Source organism: Magnolia sinica, chromosome 3 (assembly GCF_029962835.1).
Source record: "Magnolia sinica isolate HGM2019 chromosome 3, MsV1, whole genome shotgun sequence".
Taxonomy (NCBI): domain Eukaryota; kingdom Viridiplantae; phylum Streptophyta; class Magnoliopsida; order Magnoliales; family Magnoliaceae; genus Magnolia; species Magnolia sinica.
In genome coordinates, this window is record NC_080575.1 from 37,294,858 (window position 1) to 37,309,100 (window position 14,243).

Genomic DNA, 14,243 nt, shown 5'->3' on the forward strand with positions numbered 1-14,243 from the left:
CGTTAGGATAAAAGCGTCCTGATTTACTCGGTACCCAAGCCGATTTCATTCCCATCTGAACCGGAAACTAGCCTCTTTGCCTAGGGAGTAAACACCCAACATCTGTCGCGCCCACAATGTTGTATATATCAAATCTATTCTGTCCGTCAAGTGATAAACATTAATTTGTCTATAACAACATCATCCAGCTAAACAAACAACTCAAGAGGGGCCACACCAACGACACTATGTAAAATTAAGGTTAAAACCTTTCCGCCTGTTTGGGAGCCTGGATAACTCCTGGATTTCAAAACCTTTATTGTGTTTGGCACCCTAGATTGGGAAAACTTAAATCCCAAACTAGCAATGCATGTTACATTTACAGATATTTGAATTTAATTACTAAATCAATTTTAATATCTTTAACTAGTGACATATGTAATGTTTGACACAATGGCTGTAATAAACCCGCTGAAATATATGTTTTGTCTGAAAATGATAAATTCCAAGTCTCAGATGGGCCACAAGCACAAGATCATGTCCGAGTGACTAACCAACAATTTTTAACCATTGATTTACATGGACAATGTTTGGATTGTGCTTGTTGATGCAGTTTTTCGGCAGACCTTCTATGGTGCTTTTTCCTTGAACCTGCACAGGCAGAAGTGAGAGACAAAGGAGGCCCTGGTTTGTTTAGGGGACCCGCCGATTCCTAAGTTAGGCTCGTGGTCTTGAAAGAAGGATCTCCAGAAAAGAGATTAATACGGTGTTTAGGGCTTTTTGTGAACATACCTCTATTGCTGGGAGATATCCCTATATTTATAGGGGAGAAAGAATCCCGCCATAAAGGGGCTCTTTCCGATTGTCCTGGAGATTTGCCATAATCTAGGATCTCTCCAAGATCGTAGGATTCGGAGATCATCGGGATCTAATCTTATCACCTGAAGATCTCGGGAGAGATCTTCGGGCCTTGTAGAATTTCCTGGATTGGTAACTCGGCTTTAGATCGGATCTAAAGAGGAAGCCGAGTTCAGACCGTATGACATTGTCTCGAACGATAGATCGACACTCACCATTCATATCCATCAGACAAGATGAAAGGTTTGTACTCCCTTGGCTTGAGTGCTGAAACCTCTTGACTTCGCCAGGGGCGTCATTTAGATTATGGTTGATCTATGACCGAGCTATGGGTGGTTTGTGATCAATCTGTACTTGATCTTCGATCGATCTATGGCCGATCTATGACGGAGCTATGGTTGGTCTATGATCGTCCTGTGACCGATTTATAGTCGACCTATGATCGATCCATAACTAAACTGTCTGTGATCGATCTGTGACTGAGCTATGGTCGATCCGTAATCGACATGCGACTGCTTTATATGCAATCTGTAACCGTCCTTTAGCCGAATTATGAATTAGGTCAGTCTTTCAACCACTAGTGTAATCTTAAAAGCTTTTAGGGTGTCCTTACATTAGCATTACCCTTTTTGAAGGTCAGCCTGCTTTTAGACATAGAAGCCTTATCAGGCTCGGGTTTTCATGGGCTCAAGTTGGTTCAGTAGAGTTGGTCCATTCCATAAGCCAACTTATGGACTTGTAGATTTTTCCCCAACAGTGAGCCCCCCTTGCTTTCTGAACGGAGCTTAGAAAGTAAGCGTTGCCATCGTTTAGTCGGGTTACGTGTGGACTAGGTCGAGCTGCATGTTCATTAATGCCGAGTATGGCGGCCAGCAAGGCAGTTGAAGCATCGTTCATTACGTGTTGTCGCATGGCTCGAAGTCATGTGGGGCGTCAAGTTGTCACTTTGGTGATAGCCCAATGAGACAGCAACGCGTGGCGTCGTAGTTGATATTATGGACGAGTGGCACGTGGGGTTGTGACACGTGGCGAGATGGGGTAGATGAAGGGGCGTTTGTATGGCGTGGAGTTAATGTGCACATTAATCCACTGCCACAAGGCATGACTATATAAGGAGAGTCCCGGTGTTCTAAGGCTCTTCTCCTTTGCATTTCATCTTCTCCCCCTTTTCCATCTTTTCTATTTTTCCCTACTCACACTTCGGCAATCGTTCTCGCTACACTTCGCCTAAAATTCTGCCATCCCCAACTCTTGTGAGCTTCTTTCCTTCTTCCCTTTCCATTTTTTTGTTCAATGTATGGTTCTTGGAACTCGTGGGAGGGGGTTTCTAGTGGTGAAAGTGGAGCGAGCAGTCACCTCAGGGTAATGTCGAATCCACCTTCGCCACTAGTAGTAATGGCAGATGCCGCTTTTCGGTATTCATCATCAAGGAGGATAGAGGAGAGGTCTCCGGCATAGAGACCGGCGCCTGCTGCTGACTTATCTTCCAAGCAGGATATGGCGTCTGGGATGTTAGGGCTGAACATGCCTTCGGCGACCGACCAAGTTGCTGAGGCACTCGATTCGCTCGCTGATGATGGAGCTGGCGAGGAAGATCTGAGGGGACATGTTCCCTCAACTTTGACTGCCGAGGAATTGGTCTGGATCGGGCTTGGTTATCACATTCCTGAGTCTGTGATTTTCAGACTTCCTTCAGTGGGCAAACTCCCTGATCGACCTCCCGAGGGGGCAATAGCAATCTTTTAGGTCGTCCTTCAGTACGACCTACGATTTTCACTTTAGGGGATCGTTCGGCGCTTCCCTATTGTCTCGGCTTGGCCCCGAGGCAATTAACTCTGAACGGGTGAAGGGACTTGTTTGGTTGTACAGTCATATGGGCTGAGCTAGAGCAGCTCAAGCTATTGGTGGACAAGTTCCTTCACTTGTATCAGGTGAGGCCGAACACCCTCCAACTTGGCTGGTACTACTTCTCCACGGGGAGGAACACCGGCGGTGACTTGATAACTAACTCTCCTTCCTCCAATAAACACTAGAGGGACAAGTGGTTCTGGTTATACGGATAATGGGAGACGACCGACCAAGAATCGACGCAGTTACTCATCCCCCGAGCTTTCTTCGAGCAAGGTTCATATTAGAATGATAGGTCATCCTTCGTTGGTCGGTTCATTATGTTAACTGATCCTATCTCCTTTTCTTGTTTCAATCATCCCTAAGAATCAGCCCCTGCTCAACAGCGGGTCCTTAGCTTGGATCCAAGATTTGCAGGCCCTTGATGAAGGTCAACGATCTTAGAGGGTACTTCTTCAACCCGAGCGACTTCTCCAAGCAGGCTTAGACTCAGTCCTCACAGGTACGACCTTTGGTAAGATCTTCAGCTGAGCTTTGCAACTTAGAAAATTTTCCACACTTGAACGCCTTTTCTATTACGCTTGCTTCTGTGTAGAGATGCCTGACACTCGACCTTATATTCATCCTCCCTCTAAGGTTCGCGTGCCTCCTCAGGACAAGGAGGCGGCCGCGAAGAAGAAGAAGCAGAAGACTTCTTTGAAGTCCAAGGGGAAGGTCACCCCTTTTCGCCTGGTCGTCACCATGGACGAAGGACAGGATCGGGAGGTAGATACTTCCTCTAAGGCGGCGGGGACGGTTGTCCCTGACTGCTCTGCCCTTGCTAGAGATCAGGGGGCCTCGGTACTTGAGGCTCAACCTTCTGGAGGAGCAAAGGCCGGAGAGGGGTGAGGGAGCCGACTTCGTCGGACAGTGAAGGAGATCCTTCCTTGGGTCGATCACCACACGTTTGACATGGAGTATGTCACTTTGCTTGAAGCTTCGACCGAGACAGCCCTCGCACACATGACAACCACCTTGCTCAGGGTAGGTGATTTGTCTAAAATAAATTTTATTTTTCTTATTTTCTCATACTTATCACTCCTTTCTCTCCTGTAGTTCGGTCCATGCATACTGAAATCGCGTACAGAGTTTCCTCAGATGTGCGAGCGGGTGGAGGGAGCTGAGTAGCAGATCGGCTGGATGTCGAGCTTGAGCTCGTAAAAGTGGCCGCTGAGACGTTAACTGCTGCGATGACAACTCGGCTGGAGGAGGCTAAGCATATGTACGATAAGTGCCACACTGAGCTGCTCGAGGCTACGGGAAAGCTTTACAAGCTGAAGGCAAAGACTAAGGGCCTCATCACCAAGGCTCGGGAGGAGGCCGTCCATTAATTCATATCCTCCTAGGCGTTCATGGATGAGAGAGACACCCTCTTTCGTCAAGGCTACGTCGAGTGTATGAAGGACATGAGGGCTTCCTTCCCCAACCTCGATCTTTCAGCCTTCGATGAGGCAGAATCGAGTACTGATGGGTCGGGCGATGATGGAGCTCCCGACGTGGTACCTGATCTAGCACCCGAGACTTGAAGTTAATTTTCCAGAGCTTTTCAATTTCAGGCACTTCAAGCACACCAGGTGCCCGAGCTTCAAGCACTTCAGGCACATCTAGCTCGTCTTCCTCTTTAAGCTTTTGGTCGTTATTTGATGTACAAATCTTGATATCGTAGTCGATGTAAAGCCGATGTAAACAGACTATCTTGAGTTTTATCAATGAAAAGTGTTCCCATTTTATCGACCTTTGTGTGTTTGAACTGACCCATTAGAATCATCTTTTTAGCTTTTGCCACTATTGGTCGAACTAATGCTAAGCCATCGCTCGGTCATCAATCTAGAGCTAGCTAAGGTCATTACAATTGAATGAGTCTTGATCGGATCTACGACAGAACTTGCTCGGATGTGGATCAGGCGTAGATCGAATATGGATCGGGCAGAGATCTGATGAATTTATTGTCATTTACTCTTGACAAATACAAAAAAGATTAGGTATCATTTTGATTTGCCTATGGGTAATAGATCTTCAGATGCTCGGTGTTCCAGGGGTGTGGGAGCAACTAGCCACTAAGGTCCTCTAGTCGATATGACCTAGGTTGGCTTGTATGCGATACCACGTAGGGCCCTTCCCAATTCGGACCCAGGGCCCCTGTTCCCTCTTCTTTGTTGTTTTAAAACACCTTTCAGAGAACCAAGTCCCCGACTCAAAACCTCCTGATCTTAACCTCGAGCAATGCAAAACCGTGACACTTGCTGCTGGCAAACAATGGTTCAAAGTCGAGCTAGCTCCCTTATTTCTTCTAGGAGGTCGAGACAAAGGGACATGAGCTCGTTATTGGTCGGTTCATCGAACGAACTTATCCGAGATGAAAGTAATCTAATCTCTATGGGGGTAACTGCCTTTGCCCCATATGCCAGAGAGAACGAAGTTTCTCCGGTGGTAGTCCGAGCAGTAGTTCGATAAGCCCACAGAACCTTGGGAAGTTATTTAGCCCACATTCCTTTAGCCTTCTTGAGCTTGGTCCGAAGATGGTGTTTGATGACCTTATTGACTGCCTCTACTTGTCCGTTTGCCTGAGGATGTCATGGTGATGAGTATACGTTACAGATCCTGAGATTCTTGCACATCCCCTGATATTACTTATTGTCAAACTATTTTCCATTATCAGAGACAATAGTCTGTGGAATTCTGAACCTGCATATGATGTTTTTTCAGAAAAAAATCTATGATCTTTTGCTTGGTAATCTTTGCTAATGGTTCGGCCTCTACCCACTTGATGAAGTAGTCAACTACAACTACGACGAACTTGGTCTGACCTTTGCATGTAGGGAGAGGACTAATAATATCAATCTCACATTAGGCAAAGGGTCGGGGCCCGACCATTAGTGTGAGCTCTTCTAGGGGTTGCCAAGGAATGTTTGCAAATCTCTGGCATTTATCACATCTTTAGATGAGCTTTCAGGCGTCGTGTTGGATAGTCGGCCAGTAATATCCTTACTGCATGACTCTGTGTGCTAGTGAGCATCCTCCCGAGTGATTTTTGAAAATTCTCACATGGATTTTCTTTAGGACGTACTCTGCTTCTTCTGGTCGGACACACCTTAAATAGGGGAGGTAGAACCCTTTTTTGTTGAGTATGCTCTTGAGAATGATATATCAAGCAACCTTGACTTTCATTCGTCGTGCTTTTGCTCGATCTTTGGGGAGTTCACCACTCTCGAGGTACTAAATGATCGGATCCATCTATGTTGGTTCCGAGCTAACCGGGGAGGATGGGAGTAGGGTCGGCTTCATGAATACTCAGTTTAACCAAGAACTTGATCGGGATGGATCTGGGGATTTCGTCCTCATCTGTTATAGCGAGTTTCGCCAACATGTCAGCCTTAGTATTCTCTGCCCGTGGAATCAAGGCGATGTTACACTTTTGAAAACTTTCGATCAATTCCTTGGCTAGATGGAGATAGGCTTTTAGACGATCTTTCTTGGCTCAATAGACATCGACTATTTGATTGACAATCAACTGTGAGTCGTTGAAAACTTTGAGGTGCTGAGCCCCTATGTTCGCTACTAGCTTGAGTCCAACGACCAGGGCTTTGTATTTCACGGTTGCACCAAATAGACACAAGTATGATGAACAGGCGGAGACCCCTATGACAAGAACTTAGGGATAACTGAGGAGGAACTCGGTAAGGAGAGCCTTCATACCGATGTAGTTGAGCCGTTGGAGCTCGACTTAAAATTTTGAATTTGCATATTTTCATGTTTCATGCTTTACCTTTTACTTGGATTGTAGTAAAGATTTCCCTGTTGTGGGATTTCATTCTGCTCCCATTTACATGTATTAAACTTTCCTGTTGTTACTCTTGATATCCCTAGCTTATGTAGTGATTGCTTTACTTCATGCTTTGAAATTTACTATTAATTAGATGTATGATGTTCCATTTTATAACGTCATACTCAGGTTCTCAATGAAGAGCAACTATCCTCTGGTTATGAGAACCAGGGTGTTATAAGATGGTATCAGAGAGAGAGTTTTTAGACAAACCTTGCCTATGGGAAGGAGTTTGTGCAAACTTTCAATACGTTAAATGTAGAAATTCATAGATATACACTTGAGACTAGAGAGTTAAACATAGATAAGAATTTCCCCTAGCCTTAGACAATTTTAAGGGCATAGAGACCTAAATTTAGGTTCCCTATATAAAAAAAAAAAATTTATTTGATTGTTTGAGAATGTAGATAACCAAACTTTAGGCCCCATGGGAAATATCAGGTTTAGTTGTTTAAACTTAGAAATTGAACTTAAGTTCCCTTTCAAATTGATAAGATGGCTATTAAATTTTTGTGGACTTTCCCTAGAAGTAGGGAAGGTTGAGAACATAGAAATTCAAAATTTTAGGCTTCTTTGAAATTTTAAGTTTAATCATTTGAACTTAGAAACTGAACTTAGGTACCACTTGTGAACTAATGACCACTGTGATGCACATGAAATCAAATAAGAAGATTCCTATATTGGATAAATTAATAATAATAATAATAATATTATTATTATTATTATTATTATTACTACTACTACTACTTTTGGTTAAAAACAACATTGGCACAGCACTCATCGAAGGAAAAGAATTTAGGCATCGTAAGAAAAATCCTTGCCCACCAAATTGTATAATAGGTCGGACATGAACACTCCCTAAACGTAAGAAATTGTACTAGAAATTGCAATTTAAATTTCCTAAAACATTTCATTAATTAGGAATAATATTCCACAGAATTTCTAGCAATTAGAATTAACTAGATGTACAATTAGAGATTTTAAGCAAACTTCCATCCTTAGATCGAACCCTAAGACTGGACTTGGGGAATCTAATTAAATGAATTTGGAAATTTCAAACTCAAATCCCTATATAAAAACATTGAACCTGAAGTTTAATTTTCAGGTAATACAATGACATTGTCATGGTCATTTGAGTTTGTTTCACGAAAATTTTAGACACTCCTATCACTAGAATGGAAAATTTCATGACAGTTCCCAAAAGTCTGAAATAATCGGGAGCACAAACTGATGGAATCAGGCTACGCGAAGTATATGCGGTTTGATCCAAATTCTGCCCTAGTAATTTCCAATGATCTCAATGCCCTTATCAAGCAGAAGATCAAGATTTACCAGGATTAGAAATTGATATCAATGAATCCACTGTTTTGCGTAAGCAAAGGATCAAGGTATCAGGCTCAAACCTACTACAACCATCCGTTTGTGTTAACTTGAACATGAAAACAGAAAAATTGAATCATATTTTGATAATGGGGAACTATCATATTATGGTTGGTCGTCGCCTAAATGAACTTGTAAACCTAATAGATATTATAGGAAATTGTAACATCGTTAGGTATTTAAATAAATCCCTACTTTCAGTAAATAGATTCTCTAAAGCTCATAATCATTACTCGACTAGAGCATAGATATAAGAGTTGCATTGGGAAATCTAGATATAGTTTGATTAAATCTATAATGTGGTATAGCATAAATGAAACATAAAGGAGTCAATGTGATTTTACTACTTGTCATGATTAATCGTTAAGACGCATATTATCAAATCTCGAGGACAAGATTTTCTTTAAGGGGGGTAGATTGTAACACCCCATACTTTTTAGTACTCGGGTGTTACTAGGTAACTGAATTTAGAATAAGTATAAATCTAATTCATCTAAACGTTCACACGTTCTAGTCCATTAGGTGTGATATTCAACTCTAGAACAAGTTATACATTCATTAATTTTTGAGACGGATCACTACATCATCAAGTCACCCTATTTTTAGGATTTCAATCACCCTGATAAACCAATTGCTCTGATGGATAAATCAGACAATCCAATATGGACCGTAGAAGGCCCTAATCTTGTATCATCTTAAAGATTGGAACCTGAATCGTCAAGTGATACCCATTTAGGCACATAAACTAAGCATTGTAGCCACTAGGACATTAGATCCGCCTCATCTTTGGCTTGATGACACAATAGTTGTGTCCAAGATGAGTGGAAGGAGCAGATTCCATAAACAATTTTGGAACCCAATTCATCAGGTTCACAGTTTAACAAGCCCATGACATTCAAATTCACAACTCACTACATGATCATCATGATCCCAACTTTTGGTAGTTGAACCTACCATAGAAATTCACTTAAATAGGCCTAGAGACCTTTAGAAATTTGATCATTAAATGGAGAGACAATCTGACCGTTAGATTGCTGATAATCAGCACGTAAAGAATAATGATAATAATAATAATAATACGTAGTAGCTAAAAACGTTAACCCGTAAGTTCAAACCACCTAACAACATCAATCTGACAAACCCTTCATGACAAAAATACTTGAAGTAGCCCTGCTTGAGATATGAGGGTGCAGATCTCTTAGATCATCAGGTGGGCACCACTTTTTAACCATGCATGTATATAAACATGTGTACACCCACCAATAACTGGATCAGAATTGGGTCAAACAGAGTTTGACCCGATGAAAACTCAAAAATTCAGGGATCCACCTGATTTCCTGCCGCGTGCGTATTCAAACCCAACTATCCACTTGTCATCATGAAATGACCCACCATCAAGGATCTTTTCAATGATCAAGACCATTCATCGTGATCGATGAGGCCCACCGACCCTATTCACGTCGGATTTATACACTGTGATACCCGCTCGCGTGTGCGATAGTCCGCTCCAGACAGCATGGCACAAAGAGCTCCTCTCGTGCAGAAATCCACGTCGCCAATGCCCGATGGAAAATCCATTTGCCTAGGACAGTAGGAACCTCACCCACGCAACACGCCAGATCCGAATCACACCTACCATTTCTGGAAATGGCTCTCTACTCAGCAAAAAGTAGAAAGAATAATTTCCATTTCGGGCTAGCGAAAATCTCAACCATCTCCGCCATCTGGAAGCTTCCCTCAGAGCATCCTAGACGTTCGAACTAGGGCTGTTCGGAACATCTCGTAAGGGAGCCGAGAAATTGGCGAGACACAACAACGCCCCTAACCGTCCCCATTTTAACAAGGATCTTAAGTAACAGCTCTCCTCGCACCATGAGATGGACCCCACATTACTTTTAAGCCATATCAGGACCGTCCAAACGGCCCTGATCTATGGATAAACCACCCAGTTGAAAAATGTCATTTTCATCTTCCATCTTCCTCAAACTGACTGTGAAACCCGACTTCTGCAAAAATGGGCCCATTCACTCATCCGGGTCATTCATCATGTGGCCCACTCTATTTAAAACCCATTAGGTGAGATCGTATCAGCCCCTGCACCAGATCTAATGTTTGGGGAGGCCCTGACGACAAACCATTCCTAATTTACTCACATAATCTCCATGTTAATCCTCGTGATTAGCTGCATAACCCTCCAGAAGCGGAATGGCTATAAATAGCTGTAAATTAGGGCGAATCCAAAGGAGGTAGAAAAAGAAAGAAAATAGTATAGAGAGAGGGAGTTTTTCTTTTGGAGCCGCTGGATCGAATTGTAGGTAGCAACCTGACTCGACCCGAGTCGTCAATCTACTGAGAGAAGATTGAGAGCGAGGAAAGTGAAAGACGAGAGAGAAATAGAGAAATAGAGGAGAAGAAAAGAAAGGAGGAAACTCAGAAATAAGAAGAGAAGGGGAGAACCAGTGGAAGGGTCGAGTGCTGCTATGGACGGCTTGCTGTCGAGTCGTTGTCCTAGCTGAGTCGACTCACTCTGCATCTGGCACTGGGCGGGTCTATTAGGCTGAATAAAGGAGAAGGAGAGATGGATAGAAGATAAAGGAGAAAACGAGAGAAGGGTAGGTGCGAATGCACCTCTGTTGCACTGTGTATGGGACTCGCTGACGAGTCAGACCGAGTTCGGCTAATTCTTACCGCTGGATCTCCAAAGATGCAGAGCAGAAAGTAGAAAGAGATGGGAGGAGAAAGATGAAGAAGAAGAAGAAGATCTGGGAGAATGGAGAGTGGAGACTGTTGATTCCGAGTCTGCTGGCGGGTCACAGCCTCGAGTCAAGTCGAGTTGGGATGTAATCGGGCTGTGCTCTTCAAACTCGGATCGAACAATCACCACTCATCCTCTTCCATTAATAATAATAATAATAATAATAATAAACAGCCCCCTACTCAGGTATGAAACCAAAACCCCTACTACCTTCTGTGACATTACTCTGAACTCAAGGGTGAGTCGACTCGTTTGGTCATCCAACTGAGTCAAATCTAACCTATCCATCAACCCTACTCAGGGATCATCTAAGGAGATCTTGGGAAGCCTCATTGGAACTAGGAAACTAGAGATTTTTGTGCTACAGCAAGTAATTTCCTAGACTCTAACTCATTCAGCCTATTGTTTAGAAATCCCAGCTGAGTCGACTCAGTAGTGACTCACTGAGGCTTATAACAACTCATACAGGTACTACCTACAATTGTTTACCTTAAGGAATACTCTCCCTTCGACCAAATCCAAAAACAAGACTCTTAAACTCACCTTATAAGAAAATCCAGATAAGGGACAACACCTAACCAAGGTGAGGAATATCCCACATTGCTTCCTTTATGTCATTAAATTCCATATTGGTTAAGCCTAAAGATTAGAGAAATTTAGAATGATGTAAATACTGATTTTCACTCCATTTAACCTCTAGTTGATGTTAATAATCATGAGTTAATGTTTGAATCATATTTCTCTAATTTAATTTATTGGAATTTGCATTATACTCTTTATGCCTCATTTGTAACTGCTTGATTTCACATACTAGTTATAACATGAGATAAGAATCTCATTTCTAACCATCTTACAAATAGTATAATTACCCCATTACTTCTTATATATGCTAGGCCATTTTAGTTTCGAATTTAATGTGTATGGAATTTTGGAATAATGTGAATAGTGATCTAATCCTTTTATTCCTATTTCGTAGCGATGGATATGAATTAATACTAAATTCCTATTACTCTAATTCTATATGGATTAACCATGTGCATAGAACTTAGCCTTATATTCTCTACGACACATTTATGATTGCTTAAATATAGGTACACTTCTAGTAGTTATGACTTGAGCCTTCAACTTATGTCTTATTTTGTCTTATAAATTGTATAATGAGGAATATATGATGAATGTCTTCTTTGGTAAGAAATGTGGAATGGACTTTTAAATATTTCAACTTGTGTAACCATACTTGAGATTGACACACCGCATTTGTGGGCCTTTACTTGAGCCTAGAGGAATTATCAGGATTTATGATTGAGCTCATGTTTAATGTTTGATATCTGATTAAAAGGCCTCGAGCTTTGATGATGTTTACGAGAGCAATCTTGTTAAATCTAAGGAATGTATAAGGGTATCATGGTGCATAACATTCATGCATGAAATATGAGCTTTTCTGAGTGCTCAATGTAAGTCACACTCTGTTCGATTTTTTGAAAGTTCCAACACTTCAGTTAAACTCACAGATCATGTGCATTTGTGCCACTTTGGGAGCTCTTTCCTTACATGAGGCTTTTCCAGGAATAGACACTCCTCAGGCATACCCTGTGTATTTATCCAGGAGATATCCTTGGGTGCACTCACTTACATGGTCTATTTTGGGTGGCTAGTTTTCCTTGGGCGTACCTATGAGTATTTTTTCAGGTGACTAGTTCTCCTTGGGTGACCCTTTATTTTGACAGCTAGATGTGCATCCCCAGATCTGTGACTTGTACATACATTCATACACCCATACGTTCATTTATAATTTCATGACTTTTCTCCTTGTAATTTGAATATGTTGATTTAAACTGTTTTGGAATGATATGATATGCATGAATCCTTGTGGGAAGTTCCCACTGAGTTTTCACTCACCCAATCGTGCGGTTGCACCAAAGAGACACAGGTATGCTGAACAGGTGGAGACCCCTGTGACAAGAACTTAGGGATAACTGAGGAGGAGCTCGATAAGGAGAGCCTTCAGACCAATGTAGTTGAGCCATTGGAGCAGCAAGGGAGGCACTTATCGGCAGCTCTAGACATGAAGCGGTTGAGAGCGGCTACCCTTTCATGTTAGTCTCTGTATGTCTTTGATCGTTTTTAGCGATTGCATGTCAAGAAGGGCCTTTATCTTTTCAGGATTAGCCTTTATCTCTCACTGGCTGACCAAAAACCTGAGGAACTTTCCCAAGTCTACGCCGAAGGCGCATTTTCTTGGGTTTAGTTTCATCTGGTATTTTCGGAGAATGAGGAACATCTCCTCTAAGTCGGCCACATGGTCTGTGGCTTTTATGCTCTTGATGAGCATATTATCGATATAAACCTCCATGATTCGCCCTATCTGTCGAGCGACCATTTTGTTGACCAACCTCTGGTAAGTTGCTCTTGCATTCTTGAAACCGAAAGGCATCACTCGGTAACAATAAAGACTTTTGTCAATGACAAAGGCGGTTATAGATTTATCTATTGGGTGCATTACAATCTGATTGTATCCTAAATATGCATCCATAAAACTAAGTAACTCGTACCCCGCGGTACTGTCAACTAACTTCTCAATCCTGAGAAGAGGAAAGCTGTCTTTTGAGTAGGCTTTGTTTAGGTTAGTATAGTTTACACAGACATACCACTTTCCATTAGCTTTCTTTACCTATACGACATTGGCCACCCATTTGGGGTAATAGATTTCTTCGATGAAGCTGGCCTTGAGGAGCTTGCTGACCTCTTCTCCAATTAATGCATATCTTTCTATGCCGAGAGCACGTCGTTTCTGTCGACTCGGATGGTAGGACAGATCGATGTTCAGTCAATGCGTCATGATGGCGGGATCAATGCCCGGCATGTCCTCATGGGACCATGCAAAAACATCGGCAAAGCATCGGAGGAGGGCTACCAACTTTCACGCAACAGAGGTGTCAGGGATGATCCAATCTGTACTGTTCTGGAGGGATCAAACTCGTCCAGAAGGATCGGAACAAGGTCTTCCATAGGTCGGCCATGTGCTTAGGATTCTCTTGTAGGTCTAAAGACTCGATCGTCATTGCTTCGCGGGGAACCCTTAAAGCTGTGGCATAACATTGCCGAGCATCCTATTGGTCACCCTTCATGATACCCACAACGTGCTCGGCTGGGAACTTCATAGCGAGGTGGTAGGTTGATACTACTGCTCGGAGAAGGTATAGCGACAGTCGACCAAGGATAGTGTTGTAGACAGATGATTGGTTGACTACCATGAAGTCAACCATCATGGTGGTCTGATTTAGGTTGTCTCCAGCTGTAAGTGGAAGCTGGATAACCCCCTTTGGCATAACTTGACCCCTAGAGAATCCAATCAGGGGAGTTTTTACGGCTCGAAGTGAAGCCCAACCAACACATATCTTATCGAAGGCCTGGAGGAAACGTACGTCCGTCGACGACCCTGTATTAACTAGAATTTCAGAAAACCTTCCAATTAGCTATGGTGATAGTGACCACCAATACATCATCGTGAGGGTGGTGAATGCCTTGGGCGTCCTCATCGGCGAAAGTCACGCTGTATCT